The sequence below is a fragment of the Cyprinus carpio genome, chromosome A4 (assembly GCF_018340385.1).
Source record: "Cyprinus carpio isolate SPL01 chromosome A4, ASM1834038v1, whole genome shotgun sequence".
Lineage (NCBI taxonomy): Eukaryota > Metazoa > Chordata > Actinopteri > Cypriniformes > Cyprinidae > Cyprinus > Cyprinus carpio.
In genome coordinates, this window is record NC_056575.1 from 15,535,096 (window position 1) to 15,557,007 (window position 21,912).

The 21,912-nt window shown below is 35.6% G+C and overlaps 1 pseudogene; it reads right to left on the minus strand.

Moving 5' to 3' along the window:
• Positions 1–6,053: 6,053 nt before the first annotated feature.
• LOC109056054 overlaps positions 6,054–21,912 on the minus strand; it is a 109,088-nt pseudogene continuing 93,229 nt past the window's right edge.

The following is a 21,912-nucleotide window of genomic DNA, read 5'->3' on the forward strand; positions in this document are numbered from 1 at the left end:
AAATATTTTTAAATCATAATGGGAAATGAAAATACAGAATGGAGCATTGATAAGAGTAATGGAGCTTTTGAAAGAAAAACTCACAGTAAGGTCACTATGTTGTTATGGAGATTAGATTTGTCTCCATTTCAGATCGTTCAGAGAACGTTTGGGTCATTATTGTGTATTTCTGCAAGCAGATAAATCAAATGGGATCATGCAGGTTTTGAAAATGTAATAATGATATATAGATATTTTATGTCTCTTGTCTTTAAGAATGTTTGAACAAACCTCAAAAGTCAATATTTATTTATAAGTATTTTATAAAAAAAAAAAAAAAAAAAAAAAAAAAAAAAAAAAAATTCAACATTCTCATAATTTTGGACTGCAGTTATTTCTGATCATAATGTGCATTTATTATTCTTTAACTGTTGGGTTAAACTAATTAATTTTACTTGGCTGGAACAGCAGCTACGCTACTTATGTCTCTATTTGTTCTCTGCTTTGCCACGGGATTTACATCCCGTGGTAACTAGGATTTACACAAGCTCCAGTCTGGATCCAGAACACCTGAGAAGAGATGATGCCAACCCCTCAGAGGACCTCAGATGATGCTAACCCAGAGACAACATACAGAACTACCACATTTTTTATACGTTTGATTGCATAATTGCTGTAATAGTGTTAGATCGTCTGTTTGTTTACGTCTTTTATGTGATTTTTCTGAACATTTCTGCCGTATGCACATAAACTGACAGTCATCACTGATAAGATACTACTAAATATTGTAGAAAACTTAATTTTCTGTAAAGTTGCTTTGCAATGATTTGTATCGTAAAAAGGCGATACAAATAAACTTGAATTGAATTGAATTGAATTGGTCTCTTGTCTTTAAGAATGTTTGAACAAACCTCAAAAGTCAATGTTAAATGCCATCTCAACCTGTTATTATTATTATTTTTTTTTAATTGATATTGTTTATTTTTTTACTTAATCTTTGTCAGTCCCAGTCACCATTCAATTTTCTTATAAGAAAAAGAGCAGCATGAACATTTTTCAAAACATCTCCTTTTGTGTTCCATGGAAAAAAAATTAAGTGATTTGGGTTTGGAGGGTAAGGGGTGAGTAAACAATGACAGAATTTGTATTTCTGAGTGAATTAATAATTTTTATAAATTGTATTAATTGTAATTGTATTACAATTTTATTAGATATGTAATTACTTTTTTTTAATTAATTATATTACTAACATTTATTTTACAATGAGATTTGTTCAGATGAGATGTCCACTGTGAGTTTTAGTACGCAATATCAGAGCTCAGGGTACATAATGACAGATTGTTTTCCCCCTAAGATGTTCAGTCAACGGACTTCTTTATTTTCCCCTTTGATTCATTAAACTGAAACATTAAAGCCACTTCCTCTTCCAAACTTGTCAATGCTTTGAATTCATTAAGATTTGATGTAAAAGGACTCTTTTCCCCAAATACATTGCTGTCCTCTTTTGTAATTAACATTGCGATTGAGTGATGCACAATACAGTACATTTACTTTGCTTGGTCATTAGCAAAGCTATTGTTTGATATTGTGAAAATGCAAGGGATTTGCATGCATACTAAGTATACATGTGTGGCTGTGTGAGCGAGAAGAAAAACCTGCAAAATTATGCAAACGTTTCCATCATTTTGAAAAGGTTACCCCAAAGATGATACTGGCTTCACTGTTCTTTTGCTACAAAAGCACCACTTATTCACAGAGCAGTACTTTTTATTCAAAGGGTGGTGATGCAATACTGGCTTCACTGTTCTTTTGCTACAAAAGCACCACTTATTCACAGAGCAGTGAACAACAGAAAAAAGCCATTCTGACCAAAGCAGTGAGCATCAATTATTCATGTTGAGGTGATAAAAATGGTTTTCTCAATTAGTTTTCTTAGTTTACTCAAATGGTTTTTCCCAGTGTAGAGAGTATTATAACAGGTTCTATTGGCTTTTTAGGCATCGTGTTGTGTAGCTTTCATCCGTTTTGCACTCTCTGCCAAGGAACGAGTCCAGGACTGTGAGAAAGCGAAGGACTGACACCTGCTGAAGTATTCTGGCAATAGTTAGGGATGATAGTATGTATTTTTGTGATTTCTCCAGTTCTGCCTCCCTGTTTCAATTTTATCTTTGACCCGCCGCCAAACTTTAGTCATCCTTAAAAGAAATACATCATTTCACAACCCTTTCAAATCATAAGGTTAAGGTTTATAAGGCATAAAAATTACCTTGAAGGGATGTTGTGGAATTTTTGATAGGTCCTTGATGTTGCCTTATAGAACAGAACAAATTATACAGTCACATTTGTGCTGCTGGGCTGCTCTATTGACTTCATTTTACTTCCTATGTTTAGTATCTGTATATAGCTATAGGTATACAAGTACAGTATGTATGCAAGCTATTAAATAAAGTCTATGGTCCTAATTTCCACTTTATTATGCATACTCGCATACTTTTTAATAATTGCAAAACATAATTTGAAGATTGTGAGGGAAAACAAACTATAGAAGGTAGATTATTTGAAGGATTGCGAACATACACACACACACACACACACACACACACACACACACACACACACACACGCACATTACACCATTCAACAGTTTGGTCATAAGTCTCTTATGCTCACCAAGTCTGCATTTATTTGATCAAAATACTGCTTCTATGGGTGTAGGTGACATTTAAAGGTATGTACAGGTTTGTTCACACTTATGTTTTTGTGTAAAACAACTGATAAATTATAACTTGTTGACTGTTGTGGGGCACTATATTTTTTTTCAACTGTGAGCAGCTAACAAAGTTATTTTTTCATTGCCACATTAAAAAAAAAAAAAAAAAAAAAAAAAAATGCTTGTTTTACAGATTATAGTTATACTGGTCTTTGGTGTATATTATGACTGTTTTAAGAGACACTGGGAGAGTAAAGGCAATAATGATGTTCACTGCTATTTATCAGTCCAGTAAAGAAGGTCATTCAGAACCATGGACAGCAGCCACAAGATCGAAATGTGAACATGTGGCCTGGAGGCAAAGATGAATAAAGGAGGACAGCCAGGACTTATCAGTACTTCAGCAGCATGATGGAAATGGTAGGAAGAGTACAAAGGTGCTCATGTTTTCAAGCAATTCTTGTCGCCGTCCAGCTTTGCAGACACTGTGAAGGACTAATCCAATCAGCCAGTGACTGGTAGATTTTCCTTTCAGACAGAACCACTATACACTCCATATTGCTTGAACCAAAGAAAGATCCATTACCCTGCCATAAATGATTTCAAGTTGGATGCTTTTTTTAAGGTTCAATAATGTTCTCACATTGTTCTCTAATTTGGATGATTTTTTTTAGGTTCAATAATGTTCTCACATTGTTCAATATTTGTATTTGGTTTATTATTCTGTCATTCGTAAAAAAAAGTCACTTTTTTTAGTGACTTTAGCGTAACAGAGCGGAGTCTGCATAAAGCTTTACACTTCATCTTACTGTGTCGACATCTGTAGCTCTAGGGTTCGAGCTGCTTTTAGTTAAGCTTGAAACATTTCAAACCTGCTATGACTGACTTGTTTGAAAAATCAGACACCAAATCATGGGAATGTTTATGACAGGTTTATTTAAGGCACTGCCAGTCTTTCTAATTGGAAAAGAATAGTGAGGTAGAGAAGGCACTGATAACTGATATGTTTTTAAGCTCTTCATTTTTGCATTTTAAGGCTGCAACATATACAAAACAAATAAACACACAAATTAACTTGAGATTAAGGTCAACATATCTACAAAAAGTTAATGGTGAAAAATACTTTGCAAGAAGTATGTATCTGCACAAGAATAGTGTAATAAAACATTACTATATACATACATACATACATACATGTATATAATATATATATATATATATATACCACACACACACCACACACACACACACCACACACATATATATATATAACCTCATATATATATATATATGTGTGTGTGTGTGTGTGTGTGTTAACAAAATAAGTAAATAAATGGAATATGGACATCATCATTACTTCCAAATAGTTTCTTGAATTTCAGGTTATACAATTTGACATCTGACAACCTTTGCCATATCATAAAAGGTTAAATTTATATTTCAGTTTTGATCGTACAGATAAGTGCAATACATCAATCGAATCTGTAAAGGGTCTACTTTTTTTTGTATACAGACATAATAACAAACAAAACTTTGTGCACTTATAAAATAAAGATAACAATCAAGGAGTGCTGTCTGCAGCCTTTGTCTGCGCTGATCTTCAGATACAAATGCGTCATTAAAATGAACTGTAACTCAGTTGAATACTCAACGAAGAGAATGAGAGAGATATCTATAGAAAGCCTGACATGTCTACTTTTAAACTAAACAAGTGCTGCTGAAAACAAATATTCTGTGATAAAATAATCCATATGAAAACAACGCGATGTCCGTTTTTCACGTCTACCTTCATTATCTTCTAATGTGACCACGCCCCCGCGCCGAGCGCGCTTTTGAGATTCAAATGTTTCACTGAAGCGCGCGGCTTTTGAATACGCCCACACAACAGAAGACAACGCAGCAAGATTGTTCTTCAAGTTTTTTTTTTTTTTTACTGTTTGCTTCGCGACTGAGAGGAATAAGACATAATTCACCCCAAAAAGATGTGATGTGATTGAGGATTTGAGATTTGGATTTCCTCAGAAAAAGAATGAAGCACTTTATTCAGCAGAGTTCATAAACATGAGTAAGTCTCTTTTTATTTATTTATAATACTTGTACTAGTTTTCACATAACGTGTAAACATTTTACTAGTTAGACTTTTTCCAAATACTTTTTCCAAACTATAATTCCTGACTAAATGTATAATCAAGTGAAATATTATGAAGTTTCAATAACAATATACACTACTATACCATTCAAAAGCTTGATGTAAATAATATAAATGTAACAATAACTGTAACTGTAACAAATGTAACAATCATTGCTGTTCTTTCAATTTATCCCCCCTAAAAAACCTAAAAAAAAATTCTCAGCTCTTTTAAAAATTAATTATTCTAATATTAAAAAAAATATTAGTTACAGAGAAATAATTCTATAATTTAATTTTTTGTAGAAAATAAGATTGTTAAAAGGATTTCTGAAGGATTTTGTGACTGGAGTAATGATGCAAAAAATTCAGTTTGAAAGTCAGCTTTGATTTTTCCTAATAAAACTGTTTAACTGCACTCACAAGTGAATATTAAATTATGTTGTGGGATAATTAAATATATTCTAAATAAACTACAAACATAAAATTATATAGATTTATTTTGTCCTCACATTCTTTCTTGGTAACTCATCCCTCTCAGTGACACAGCTGACTGAATGGCTCATTATGCAGCTCATTATGCAGGCCTTTTGTCTTCTCAGGTGTGAATTCATGATAGTTGACGCCTACTCGCATATGACTTTTACCAACAAAAAGTGTCTTAGAAAATTTAAATCAATATATTGTTTTCTGTAAGTGAGTAAACAAGATGATTTTCACATTATTTAGAAAAAAAAAAAAAAATTCTAGGCTACAAGCTCCAGTTCTCAAAATTCCTGGGAACCAATTTTCTGTATGTGTTTTATTGCCTTTATTCAAGTGATTTAACATTTTTAGTTTTTTCACTAACCACGCATAACATTTTTTTTCTCAAAAAACACAATCATGTACATACATGCTGCTCACATATTATTATAGCCTAGTTTGTGCTGATTACAGTGAGATTAGACTTTAGCCATTTAGATATTTATAAGAAACTGAAAAAAGCACAAATGTCAGGGCATGACAAAACTTCTCCAGGCCCCAAAAATACCCTTAGACTCCAGAGGGTTAAGTTATTTTCGGGGTTATCAGGAGAAAATCTGAAAAAATGACAAATTTTGGGGTATCATAAAAGGTTAAATTTTACCTTGTTATGATATCAAATGACAAAAATGCTATATGCTGGTTATACCACTGTGACTATTTGTTTCTTTAAAAAAAATGTACAAAGAAATAATTATACTATATAATTATATAATTATTAAGCAATAATTATGCATAATCATGGCACATATGTTAAAATAATGGTCTTTTAATGGTTACACCACTCTGACATGTTTTATTTTAATTTTCCACAAAAAAAAACAACAAAAAAAAAACATCAAAATTCATTTTAATTGAGAATTTTAACACTTTTATCACAGAAGTTCAGCATTTAGGCCATTGTCTGTATAAACTGCATCAATAATAACATAAATGGATAGTTCATCCAAAAACTAAAATTCTTTCATAATTTGCTTTTTTGATGGATGAAATTCATTAAGGTTTGTTCTTGCACATCAAGCACACTGATGAGCTTCTGTGTTGAGCTTCTACCATACTAATGAGCTTTATTTGCATTGACCAATGGATAAAAGCCTTTATCCATTGTTTATCCAATGTTTATTATATAAAGCAATTGTCATTGCAATTGTAGAAAATGTATTTATTATTATTATTATTAATTTTATTATTTCAAAGATAAAAGTCATATGGGCTTGGAATGACATAAGGATGAGTAATTGACAGAATTTAAATTTTTGGATGAACAATCCTTTTGATTCCAAAAAAAAAAAACTTAAAAAAAGAAAAGTGCCACATCATTGACCCCATATGCTATTTAACTTTGTATAAATATATATACATAAAACAACATACAAGTAAATGCATATCCTTCAAGTTATATAATCATCATGTGTCAGTATTATAGAATCTCCATTGTACAAACTCATTTTCAATCCACTACTTACTCAAGACAACAGAAATAGACACCTTTAAGAATTCCCTAATTAGCATCGACACTTAATCAGACAAGCCTGTATGTGTTTGTCCATGATAAAAGACAAACGACAATGGCCTGTTCTGGATCCTCTCATGACCTGCAGTTACCTTTATTTAACTGATTGATGATGGTAGATATGGCTTCAGTTGATATTGTATAAAACATAAGTCAATAAAATGGATTGTGCAAGGAAAGCAAAGAGTAGCTTGTCACTGAATTTTAAACTTTTAAAAGAGCTTTTGTTCCATCTGAAAACAGCAGCAGTCTTTGGGGAGAGAATGTAGAGAAAGTGTAGAGAAAGTCCCTTTATGGTCAATTTCTTTCTTTTGTTGTTAATAAACGTACATGTACAGTACATCTCCTAAATTTCCCTGAATTGGGGGAAAGACTGAAATTTTCAAAACATCTAGTCAAGATTGTTATTTTTTGTTTGTTTTGTTTTGTTGTTTTTTAAATCAAAAGTGCAAATTCCATTCCTTCAGTTACTATATTGAGTGTTGCAATTTCTTCCATTCATTTTCTACAAGTTGTCCATCTCCTCCCCTTTATATTGTCTCTGGTGCAGTGACTGTGCTGGCCAGCAGGGTGGCGCTGTTCTCTGGGAATTGTTCAGCAGGGAAATAGGAGTTTAATTTTGCTGCTTCTCAGAGCCCATAAATGTTTCATTTTTAATAGCACGTAAGTGTCCTCACGTCTCTGGCCTGGAAATGTCTGATAGGGTTTCCATGCTAATAGAGGCTAACCGTCGGGAGCTTTCCGCAGCCACCGGTTAAACTGTTGCTTGAACAGGATGTGCCATTTTACATTAGCTTGAACGATCTCAACAGCTCGAGCAAACGCAGGTGCTGACTCTCCCCCGCTGGTGAGGATGAACTCTTTCAGCTGAAGAAAAGAAGGTAAAAAACAGAAATGATTAATATTATCATTAACAATTTCATTATATCGTGTCTGATGTATCAGATGTAGAAAGTTTGTGTGTCTATGCGTGTAAGTGGGATCTTCAATAGTGAAACAGCGTCAGAATATACAATGCATTTACATGCAAATGCCTGACATGTTATTTAGTGGATAATGATGTTTATGATAATGAGGTGTGGAAATGCATTTGAAGTAAACAGATTTATTTGTGTTGATGTTTTTCTGGAATGTAAGGGCAGTTGGGTGTCTGTAAAATAATAAATAATAAAAAACTCTGCTAGCCTCTAACATCAATTAAGAGCATACAATCTCGACCTAAAATCTCCATTTAGCAAGCAACACATTACAAAAATGATTCCCAATTCCTGAGGTCATGAAGACAATGTGTATTAACATGCACTAGGATTCAGGATTAAAGCTGCTCTTTTGGTCCAATTTTGGCAATTTCGAAATTGCTGTTCATTCATAGAAACTTTCAAAAGAAGTAAAACGATCATTCCAAACCACAGTTAGATGTAGTGCTGATTGTTCGTGAATCTGTGGATGAAGTGCTCTGGCAGCAGCTGATTGTCAATGACAGTATGCTAATGCTCTGTTTAAGAAAACACTGAGGGGCTTTGTATTATCTCTGTATGAATGATAAATTGTGGAAGATGAAGTCAGCTGGATGAGAAAGTGCTGCGCTGCGGTGAGAAGAATCAGCAGTCTTTGTCCTCTGGGACCGAAGCTGAATAAGTGAATATACGTTCCATTTCCTGTAATAAGGTTCAGCAGTTACCATGAGGAAATAACCCAACAAAATTGTCCAGAGCACATTTCTGCAGTCTTCAGAGTTTACATTTGCTCATTTTCTCCATCTCAATAATTTGCTGACCAGAGTTTGTTTGTAAGTATTAATGTTCTATGAAGATTTGTCAATAATTCATTCCTGTTTTAGTTTGATTAGAGGTGTACCTCTAGCCTCAGGATGATATTAAAGTTCAGCCTCACCTCATTCAGCTCAGCCTCAGTGTTGAGAAACTCTGTCACACCGCTGATTAATTTGGAGTTCATAAATAAGGCTTCTCCATACCTGCCAACGAGAGACACTGTTATTAAAAACACTGGAGCACCACAAGCAAACAAACACCAATAGATATTTCCCATGATGCTCTCTGGTCCTCCAAACGCAAACAAGAAATAACATTCACCAATAAACATCTTATGAGAGTGCGAATGTTAAATTTATATCAGGGACTGAGAGGAGGGTTAAAATCACTGATAAACAGAGATCAATGAAGCCACATTCACCTGGAATTCAATATGTCCCATTTCTTGTGGAAATATCTCCATGCTAAATGTCTTCCAAGCGGATTGCAGCCCACATGTATGATGACATCGATCACGTCCTGATCTGGCACAAGGTCAGAGGTGAGGGACAGGTTCAGGAGCCTGTGGAAAAGACAAATAAATAAGAGTTTCCTTAGTTTGTCATTATATTTATTATATCTTAGCTTATGCCTTTCATATTCAATTTTGTGATGCTATGCTAGCTTAAAGCTTGAGTAAATCTGAGATACAAAACACATTAGTCTTCACCGTTTTCAGCGAAGACAGCCACTGACAGGCCTGGCGAAACACAATTATTCAAATATATTTTAAGACTGTGAATCAGTGTCTTCAAAAAGTAATTAACCTGAAAAGCCCAAATCAAATGCAGATAGACCCATTCGCTTCAAATTGGTGCGAAATGTCAAGTAGATGAAAAAGGAAGAAATAGGAAATTAGATTTTGCACATAAAGACGCTGCCACGGTACACAAGTTTCAATTTGCAAAAACATGTGGGGTAATTGCTTCGCTGTTTTTGGTCTCTTGTTTCAGTTCAACCGATTTTCTGGGCTTTTGACTTCATGCGTCGCCGAGTCACTTGAAACACTTCTTAACTAAAAACCCTGGAGATTATTGCCACGGTGACAAAACTTACATCTGTATGTGGACAGCAGCTCCACAGCTCGCAAACGTGACCTCCTGCTTCCTCTGGACAAGTGCAAACAAGTTTTCAGAACAGCTTCTTTTTCATTGCTCGTTCACTAATCACATTTTTCCATCATTTTTTTTTTTTTTTAAAGTTTACAATTGGAAATTCTGATATCGGACTTGTGTAATTAAATTCTAGCAGGTATATTTGTGACAGTGTGAAAACGGTTTGTTCATGACTGATAACGTCACCATAAAGATTAGTATGTTCATATTAGCATACTAGCATATAACTGTGTTAAGTATACATAATGTACACTGTGCATAGTATGTGCATTTCCTATATGCAAGGGATACCTACTACATTTACTGAAATATGGTATACAACCATCCCACAATGCAATACACTTGACCTGAACTTAAATTTCAGGTGTGATGAATGAATAGGAAGTGATTGCAGTAGTGTTTTTTTTTCTTTTACTAAGATTTCAGTCTTTAAGTCTGCAGGAACATCTGTAGGTTAGCAGTCAGAGCGGAAGTGGGATCAGCTAAAACACACACACACACACACACACACACACACACACACACACACACACACACACACACACACACACACACACACACACACACACACACATTCCAGTAGTGGAGAGGAATTATTTTTGGCACACTGGATCAAAACATACATCATCAAAAGTAGTAAAAACATGGAGGAGGGAGATGCAATTCACTTCATGCCATAGAAATCAATACTAAACACAAGCTCCATACACCCCATCCTTCAGACATTTACTAGCTCACTCCAAACACAGGGCAGTTTTCTCTGCAGTAGATTAAATATCACAAACACACACTCTCACACACACACATGCTACTCATCTGGGACGGGGGCTTTGCTTATGCACGCTATGTGGAATTTAAGTGTGGCTGAAATCAATGAACCGCTGCTAGAGGTCTTCTCCACTCCTTTAAATCCAACACTAGAGCACTAGGTGGATGTTTGAATGCTGCAGTCATGAAATATTTCAAATTTCCCCAGTCTTTGGGTTCCTGGAGCGCTTTGAATAAACCGACACCAGCATAACTTCAAATACAGGCAGATACCTGATGGATTGTGTAGTTTTATACTTAAATGGCTTTTCAAAGGAGAATCATTATTTACTGGGTAATTTAGACTGGATTAGATTTAATCAGGGTTTAAAAAAAATCACTGCTTTGAGACCTCATTTGAGGAAAGTACTCAGACATATGCACCTTTGAATCATGATGGTGCAGTTGAACAGTGCCTGAAGTCAGACGATTCAGGTAGATAGGAATAAAGTCATGAATTTGCCAATGAAAATCCAACTGGGCATATTAGAGGTGGTATGGAGTGGTTTCCTGTTCATTTACACTCACATCGAGAGACAATTATGGAGTCTTCAACAACATACCACAGATATGAGGTTGAAAGAAAATGCTACTTGAAACTTCATGATTAGCCATAATTTACTTCATAAGTCAAATACATAATTAGATCTTTATAATCTGACACAAAAACAAATCTCCATAATGAGAGATATTTGAAGTGTATAAAGCAACACCAAATGCTTACTAGGCAACAATGATTCATAAGGCGCTACCTGCGTATTGAACAGAGATACCTACAGACTTTATTTCATGGAAATTCATTCAACAGGGTTAACTCTCAGAGGACAGTCAACAGCTGTAGTTTTTTTCTTTGAGCTGATATAAATTCAGTTACAGGTTCTTCACACATCGATGTGGCTATCACATCACGCTAATGCTGTGCATTGTAGCACTAGGTGCCAGTCTCTAATTAGCATGTGACTATTATTAGAGTGTTTTTCTAACAGTGATGTCTAGCACTTTCAACACCACCACATCGCTACTGCACTTCAAATAATTTGCTAATATTCAGATACTTTTGTGTTGTGGGGAGAAAGGTTTATTGGCCCTTTCTTTTTTCATATCTTTCAAAAAAGTCAAGGTTGTCAATGTTTTCAAGAAACTAAATAAAACCAGCTACCATCACAAGGTGACCATGATTTTGCCAAGTATATGTGTATAGGTTGTCAATGTTTTCAAGAAACTAATTTATTTCGGTCCTCACAGACAATCAATCATACAAAAAATAAATAAAGTTGTACATAATAACGAAAAGGTGTAGGCTTGAAGCCTCTGCTTATTTACCCTTTGTACATAATTATCAATCAAATGAGCGGCACTTTTTCAATAGTAGCCTACACATATACAAAGTATATAAAGAAAAAAATTTAAATAAAATAAATTATAATACCCGGTTAAATTAAATAATCATTAACCACCTTGTTTTTAAACATTTTCTTAAATTTACAAAGTGAATTACACAATTTTAATTCCGTATGCAAATTATTCCATAGATTAACCCCTTTGGACAGATACGCATCTATTTTTTGTATTAGTTCTTACCCTTATTTTTTTAAACATATGCATTCCTCTTATTCCATACTGACTTTCTCTTATTTCAAACAGCCTCTGGATACAGTTTGGAAGCAAATTACTGTAGACTTTATACATTGTCTGTACAGTGTAGAAATTTACTAAATCAAAAATTTTTAAAGCATTTAAGTTACTAGAAACAATTGATAGTTGGTTCGTGATAGTCAACATGTTTTATAATCCTTATTGCTCTTTTTTGTAACATATATATTGGATTTATATTGGTTTTTATGCATGTCCCCCAACCCTCCACACAATAGATCATGTATGGAACTATGAGCGCACAATACAAAATATATAATGATTTTCATTTCAGAATATGTTTAGTTTTATGTAATATTGCAATGGATTTGTGACATTTTTCTTTTTACATGATTAATATGTGGTTTCCAACTTAATTTTATGATCTATTATAACACCTAGAAATTTATTTTCATATACTCTATCTATTTCCTCATTGTTAATCCTAATTTTAACTTTATTAATACTCTTTCGATTACCAAATATTATGAACCTTTGTTTTACTTAAATTCAATGACAATCTATTATCATCAAAACCATTTTTTTTAAGATCATCAATTCAATTTCCACTGTATTCAGAAGCTGTTCCAAATTTTTCCCTGAACAATATAAATTAGTGTCATCAGCAAACAAAACCATTTTTAATATTTTTGACACTTCACAAATATCATTTATATACAGTACAAACATTATGGGGCCTAACACTGAGCCCTGTGGAACACCACAAGTTACTTTCATTAAATCTGATCTAACATCATTTATTTGGACAAATTGATATCTGTCATCAAGGTAACTTTTTAACCAAAAAATAGGCTTTGCCTCTTATACCATATCTTTCCAGTTTTCCTCATTAATAGACCATGATCAAAAGTGTCAAAAAGCTTTTTTTAAATCCAGGAATACCCCCAAAGTATATTCATTATTATCCATTGAAGTGGGAAATCTCTTCTACCATTTCCATCACTGCCATTGAAGTTGACCTATTTGCTCTAAAACCAACTGATTGTTCACTCAGTAGTTTTATGTTTGTCTATGAAGTTGTCTAGCCTACACACAAATAGTTTTTTCCAAAATTTTCGAGAACTGGGAAAGCAGAGAAATTGGTCTGTAATTGGAAAAAAAGATGTCTATCACCGCTTTTAAAGATAGGAATAATTTTAGCTATTTTCATATTATTTGGAAATAATCCTGTTAAAAAGTAGTAGGATCATGGAACAAAGATTTACATGTCAAAATGCATAGTCCTATCCAAATTTAACCCTTACCAATAGCCAGTGTTGTATTAAGGACCAGCTCATTTGATTCCGAGTCAGGATGGAGACCAGAAGAGGGTCGAGTCAAGACGGCATGATCCTGAATACATGACAAGACCAAGATAATGAAATTATGGTCTTGGACTCGGTTTCGCGTCAGGGTGTAAGTCTATATTTTCTTGGTCCTTCAGTCAGAGTCCATATTTCTGAGTCCAAGGCCATATTTCATGTTGACTCAAACTCGAATCTCTTATCTGGTCTCTGTCTTGTCTCAAACTAAATCCTCTTCTGGTCTTGATCTTAAATCAGACTTTACTCTCTTCTGACTCAGACGGAAATGCATTGGTCTCAACGCCAACACTGCCAAAAACTACAGATACAATAGAAGCAAGGGTGCATTATATTGTAAACTTTAACGTCAACCTCAAGCCTATTCCTAGCATCTAAAAGAACTCTACAATCTGAAAAAGACTCATTGATTTTATCTTCATGTAAGGCATTTACCACTACAGAAAAAAATGAATATGTTTCTTGTTGACTGTAATTTGATGAGTAATATCTTAACATGAAGATGAAGTTGCCTGAATATAGAGCACTGAAATGTGTGCTTACTAAGTGCGGCACTATTTATCTTCTTGCTCTAGTGAGACAAACGACATCCCTCTCAACACACTCACGACGAAGCCATCCCACAGGAATCAGCCTGTTGAGTGCTGAACACTCACTGCAGAGAGGGGTCATGGTGGGTCTCTTTATATGGGAATGTTTATTTCTCTCAGTGCATCCATAAAACAATGACCAAATGCAACCGAGTAAATGTAGACGTCGAACCTGCAGAGAATCCTCAGAGAATTGCTTTAGAATATGTGTGGGCTCAGAGATCCTCGTCTGGCCTGGACAAGGTGTAATCCGTCACCGTCCTCATCCTGCAATTGAGTTGGGAGAGGATTTAAGACACATTGGAGACTTGTGGGAAAAGCTCCTATGGCAGCCATTGTCTTTACTGCCCCGTCAGAGGAGTGAGTGTAGCTCTGCTGGTGTGAGTGACATGATGTCGAGGAAAGGACTGAATTGGATTGCTTCATGAGGTACAGTAGACTACAAAATAACAAGGGAGTTATAGTCAGAGGAGTACAATACATGCTCCAGAGATCTCCAGACTCCTGCTATCAATAAAATGGCAGAAAGCCCCCCAAAAAATCATGAATAAAGTGAATGAAGAAGCTGGTACCAAGCTAAAAAGAAGCTAAAACTTTCAGCTGAGATCGATTAATCAACGTGTCATGTTACAGTAGCTTGTTATTTGAATTCCGTTCCTTCGTCATTGTTAATGAGGTGGACTGACCTGTTGAGCAGGAAGATGTTGTCACTGCAGGTCAAGGCCTCCAAGAGAACCTTCTTCTCAGAGATGGCTGTAGAGGAGTGAAACTTCATCTAGATAAACTCCCACACATCCTTATCCATCAGAGAAACGCCTGTGCAGTACACGATGTCCCTCACATTGGGTGGAATCCTGTGAGACAGAGGATTGCACGAAAAATATGAGGGAAGACACAAGGTAACTATAAATGCTTATAAATGGTCATTTATATAGCTAATAAGCTGATAAATAAGAAATGTTCATTTTAACATTTAAATGTTCATAACATTTACAACTGTATTGATGGAGCCAAAAACATAAATGCAAGGAAAATATTTATTAATGGTGACACACATTGATTAGCATAGATGCAGACCGAATGTTGCAGGTGATTAGCATTCCTCACTGTGACCAAGTTGGTTAATTAAACATTTACGAAGTGTTATTCACACACCATTAGATCACATTGTGTTCACATCTAATTTTAGTTTGAAATTCTTAAAAAAAGACATTTTCCTAACGAGATAACAGCAGGAATTTAAGTCCTCAGGGCTGTTCGGAGATAGAAAATCACAAGTCAGCGTTCCACCTCCAGAAGAACAAATGAGTGTGAGTGTATTTCTACATGTTTTTATTTGTATGCTGATTTGAGAAGTTGATTCGGCTTGTTTCTTTCGCTAAAAATGTCTATGCGTGAAATATCATTTTAAATAAAAAGACACTCTTTGATTCAAAACGGGCCGCTTTGGTTCAAGTGGTCTTCTGCTGTCTGCAGTCACTTTGAATCACTAGAATTCTGTCACAGCGAAAAATCATCACCGCAGGCCTCCCAAAGTGAGTCACAGTGCAATATGTATAGTCTAGCAATATATCGGTCATAAGTAAGAGCCCTCTATGGACCCATGGATATCATCTGGTTACAGATCTCAGAATAGAAAAACAGTCTACTGTCGAGCTACACAGAGAGAAAAGCATCTCAAGCTGTGAAGCGATGCATGTAATATTCGTACAGGAAGAAGAAATAACATTAAACCTCTGGAGGAGCCGCGGCGATACAGTGACTGAACTTTTGATTTGCTCAAACAAAGCGCAATAAAGACCTGCTGATTCTGGATGAGCCGTCGGAGCCTCTGGGAGTTTTCAATGTAGCAATACAGAAAACGGCACCTCCAGTAAGATATGAAATCATGTCACAACCAATTGGAGCATATAGACTGAAACTTGTTTATGACTTCCACTGACAGGAATGCTAAGTGAATTCAGAAACACAGTTAAATAATAATGTTTGTGACATTCAGCTGCAGTTATATTGGGAAAAATGTATGAATTTTATATATTTTCACAGTAAAAATGGGATGACAGCACAAACATAAATCTAGTTTTCACTTTTATAACCTTTCCTATTGTAACCAAAATATAAAGGTTTGATTTTTTTTCAAATATTTGCATCTGTGGAGGAGGCATGTTTATAATAAAAGGCTGTTATGAGATTCTGCAGGGAGCTTCCAATATATGTCTGGCAGATTCTTTTATTCTTGAAACAATGTACAAAGTTTTTGTTTGTTTGTTTGTTTGTTTGTTTGTTTGTTTACATTATGAGCATTTGTGACCCTGTCTCAAAATCGAATTATGATAACAATAACAAGCATCAAAGTTTGATTTTAACCATTAATTTTAATTTTATTTTGATGTTTTAATTTTACTATGATGGTATATATTTGATTTATATATTTTATATTGTCTTTATAAGTATATGTAGAAAACAGTAAATCACAAAAAAAAAAAAATGACTTTAGCTTGGTTTTCACAGGCAGGGTCACATTAATTCTTTCAAATAGAGACAAACTGTATTTATTAATTCACTTACTTCACAGAGGTATCTGACTTTAATTTCAGTTTCTTTTTTTTGAGGCTGTGGTTTCTTGTTTATAATCAGTAAACCACATTACTGTGATTTGTCAGAATTGTTTTTGGCTGTACAGTGATCTGAAACTTGTCTTTGCAGCTCATAAACACTGCTGGGTTATTCCTCTGGCATTATCATCACCTAAACCATTAAAAGACATAAAGGTCAAATGCATTCCACTTTTATGATGTGCTAATCCCTGAATATCAAACTGAACAGATTATTTTTATTGTCCCAGTAGGACTAGAGGTCATTTTTAAAGAAAAGGACAGTGAAGGACACATCTGGCAGATCCAGACTTCTGCTGTCAGCTCAGAGGCACAATTCAGAACAGTTATAACATAAAATAAAATGCAAAAAGTAGTCAAATGTATTAAAAATTATACATAAAATTAAGTATCAAAAGGATGGTACAACTAAAAACAAAAACAGTGGAGAAGAAAGGCAGACAAATTTCTTGCCATCTGTTTAATTTTTTAATCAGTTGTTCAGGATAAAAGTATCTGCTAAATGCCTTAAATGTAATATATATATATCTCATAGCTCCAGCTCTCTGCCAGTGGATTAGACTATCCTGTCCACGTGATGATACATCTAGCAGGAGGGATTGTGTTCAGTAAAGAGACTTTCTGTCTGTTCAGACACGATCAGAAACCTCACACTGGACTCCACGGGGGAATAATTACAGAGCCACTGAGTGGAACATCTTTGACTGAGCAGGTCAAACACTAGCTGAATCCAACTGAGTGTTTATTTCACATGTTGAAAGCAAGAATATTAATCAAAAAAGCTTTTAAATTGAGCAGCCTGCTTTTATTAGTGTCTAGTTAAAGGCCTCAGAAATCATTAAAAGCACATTATATGACGCCAAGGTCAATATGTGACATTTTATGTGTAATAAAGCATCTGGGCATTTATTAAAGGTCTGTCTGTCAATCTAGGGGCACAATTTTGAAGAAGCCAGCAAGCAAATTTCCAATGCAAAATTTATTACGGCTGTCACAAATAAAGTGAAAATGTCACTTATGCCATTCAATTTAGATTTGCTCATGTTGCATCATATTTCTTTTTGCTTGTTTTTACAGTGTTGCACAGTATAACCAATCATAAATGATTCTGTTAAGCTTATGAATGCAGTGGCCAATCAGAGGCATTCAGATATGTCATCACTAATCATTAGGCTATGTACTAGGTTGCCAGTGGGTACTGTGTGTGCTCTTTTATATGTTTGTAGGCATGCGGCCAACTGTTGTAATCATTTCCTAACACCTTGGCAAACACAATATCTTGGGCAGAGTAAGAACATACACCCACAATCCTGTTTATTCTTCATTATGGTCATTAGTCCCTGCCGGTGCCATGGTGTGTTTGGCAGTGTGATACTGCATACATGCATGAGAACATTGCTGTGGGAAGCAGCGAAAACTAATTAGATAAACAAATGTGTGTTGCCATGGACATTTGGAATAAAGCTCCTACTGTATGAATCTTGGCAGGGTTGAACATACAGAACAATAACCAACCATATTTTGCAATATTCTCATTCTGTAAAATGTGTCATTATGTGCAGACATTCTCTGAATTTGCTCACCTGTTCTTGTTGCTGGAAATCCAGTCTGAAATGAGAGAAACAGCCTGCCGGTGACAGTGTTTGTTTCCAAAACTGCAGGCCAGCATCATCACCTCCCTCTGCAACTCTCTGAGGAGGTAAGAAGGAAGTACATTAGCAGCTAAAGATGGAGGAAGGGTAAAATGAAAAATTAAATACATGTCTACTGAGGTCATTCCCATCTCTGAGGTGGAAAATGTCTGGCTTGCACTTTGCAATTCAGTGTCCTTACTCAGACTACATATAAGTTAATAACTGTAATACATAATTCAAGAAATGTGAAATTCAAGACTCACTCGGTCTGATAAGCCACCTGCATGAAGGAGCCGTCGGGGGAAGTGGCCGGCCAGCCCAACTTGAGATATTTCGGTTCTACCTGTCTTAGAACATAGTCCTGATGGCACACACACACACAAAAACATTAGGTACATTATAAATGTGTGTGTGTGTGTGTGTGTGTGTGTGTGTGTGTGTGTGTGTGTGTGTGTGCGTGCATGCGTGTGTTTTGACTCGCCATACGGTAGAGGGAAATGTCGCAGCAGGTAATGTCACAGCTAATTTAGCACGACTGCTTTATTTCATGCCCTCTTACTGAGATGACTGAATGATCACAATTAGACCCTGCTATGTCGCAATTCAATTCTTAACACACACTTACACGGATAAAAGCACTTAAACGCTGGTAGAGGACATTGTTTTCCATACTGTGGTGGACCATACAGCTGATCAGGTGTGTTTGTCTTGCATTACATTCTAAACATCTGCTCTGTCTCACAGTAAACACAGTGATGGAGAGAAATAGAGAGAAGATGTTATTAAATTCATCACACTCACTGCTGACACTAAAGGGTCGTCCATTACAGAGGAGGGGCAGAAATGACTCATGCGCACTGAGGGATTGTGGGTAGGCGTTTGAGTGATATTCAGAATAACTAAGTGATAAATGAATATGAAAGCAGGTGGACAGGCAAGACAGAAGCCAGAGGAACAGAGAAAGTGTCTGACACTGTCATGTTAGGCTGTGTTCAAAATGGAATACTAGCACACTGCATAATGCATACTATCTTTAGAAATAAAAATTTTGGTATTATACAAAATATTTTGCACTGCTGTTTTGGATAATGTTCAGAGGAACTTCTGAGTTCGATCTGTCTGGCGGTGAGTCGAGTCATCTGAGACGTGCTGCTAGATATCAGCTGTGTCTTTCTTATTGCACTAGTCAAGGTTAAAATACAACAGACACCAAACTGATCTGAGATCAGACTCACGCTGAACAGGCTGTGGTCTTCAGTGCGGTCCAGGAGTTTGTCCAGCTGGTAAAGAGCTCGACTAGCAGCGTGCCATGGCAGAAACTCGGTCTCCTGAGACAAATATGAGATCATCTGCAGAGGGACGTTTTGGGGCAAATACCCCGCTCTAGAGAAAAGAAAGAGAGTACGAGGATCAGACACTAGCAGCTCATTTTTATGCATATTTCCCATTTGCTTTGACACGTCATTAACATCTGATTACAAACAGTTCATTTTGTTCATCATTATTCGTTTAGAATAACTGCCAGGCATTGTGCTTTGTGTGGGGAGTCATAATGTGCTGTAAGAATAAAAAAAACAGCTTCTTTTGTACGGCTACAGTCGTGTTCAATTTGCATAACTCCATAAAACATAAGATCTCTTCTAAAACACAGACATGAGCATTAATAGCACATATTCCCTGTCATTTGGAGTGGCATATCAAATCCCAGAAGAACTTCAGCAGGACCTTGGGCTTTAGTCAAATGAGACACTGTGTTTCTGCCACACATCGGTACCTCCTCCATTTATTTTCTATCCATGTTTCCTACCGACTTTCTCTTCAGTCTTTTTAGAAACTCCCACAAGAATTTTATGAGAGCGGAAAAAAAAAAAAAGCGGATGATATCTTAAAGCAAAAACACAAGAGACACAAGACTTTCCAAGAGCGTTGAAACCAGTGAATGCTTTGGTTTTTGCTAAGGTGCACACTTTTGGCCACCCAAATGCCTTGGCAACGTTCTAGAAACCCAAGCATCATGGAAAAGAGTTTTGTAAATGCAAGCACCACTCAGAAAATCTAGTTGAGATCATATTCATGTTCCACCTGCGCTGTGGTCTTCCTGTTAAAGGCCTTTCTCTGACTCACCATCCAGGGAAATTAATCTTAATTTATCACAGTTTCATGCAGGGCACATAAGCGCTCCCTACCAGAGGTCAGGCGAAAAAAGGAAGTGATCAGACTTGAAAACGGACTCATTAAATTCCCGAGGACAGATTCACCCAACACACATTTAATTGGGACATTAATCACAGTTACTCACAGACACCCTCAGTTACCCATGTATATGCGATTATCTCAAAACATTTTCAGGATTCTGCGTCTAAACCTTGAGGAGAACAAGCTACCGTTACCCAGTATAAAGCATTAAACTGTTTAATGAGAAATAATTGTATAACAATAAACAATTAATCCACCTATAATGATGCCAAGGCACTTGAAACACTCGTTCACTGTCATTCTTTCACACTGATTACGAGGAAATATTCAATATATATTCTCCCGATTGATGTGTGCACAAGACATGAAGAAAGATGCAGTCTTGACACAGAGGCAAGAGCTTTTTTTAATCCTCATATTAATAATATTACATGTGCATTAATTATGTTGTGTTTCTCCTTGAGCTTCAGCTCTTCAAGACAAGAAACACACACACACACACACACACAAACACACACACACACACACACACACACACACACACATATGCTATAATATATCCTAACTATTAAAGTGTGTATACAATATTAAAGTGTGCTTCTTCGGAGGAAAAAAATAAAGCAAATGACATAATGGTTGTTATTTATATTTAGAAACACTTCCATTATTATCACATTCCAACAGTAGTGACTGGAATAAGGCCATTTAGTTTATCCTTTCCATAAAAAAACTTCCCTTTTCTTTTTCTGTTTCCATTATTCAGGGGAAATTTTCATTAAAAATAAAAGAACACAACAGGACCATAAAACTGTCATGAGGCACTGACGTTTTTCCTGCTGTTAGTGAGCACAGTAATGAACTGCACTCTCATGCTTTTGGGACATGAAAACACACACACACACACACACACACACACACACACACACACACACACACACACACACACACACACACACAAGGTCAACGAGTTGAAAATAACAGTATGTGGCTCTTGAACACAGAGGGAACTGTTTTAACATGATTTACACTTTTTTTATCTAAATGAAAAAGTGGTTTCATTTTTAAACAAGGCAAATGTCACTGACATTGAAATAACTCATGGGTAACATAACAGTCTTCTAAATAAATCATTGGCTTTCTAAATTGGCCTGTAATTGTAGCTCATTTAGTCTGAGCTTTAGCAGAGCATTTCAAACAGGCCTATTATGAACCTCCATCACTGAGACTCACTGAGACTGAGAGATCGCTCCATATGCATAAAAATATTGTGTCTAAGGAAAGGAATATGAAAAAAAGTCTAAAATATCCTCAGAGCATCGTTTTGTAATTCTTTCT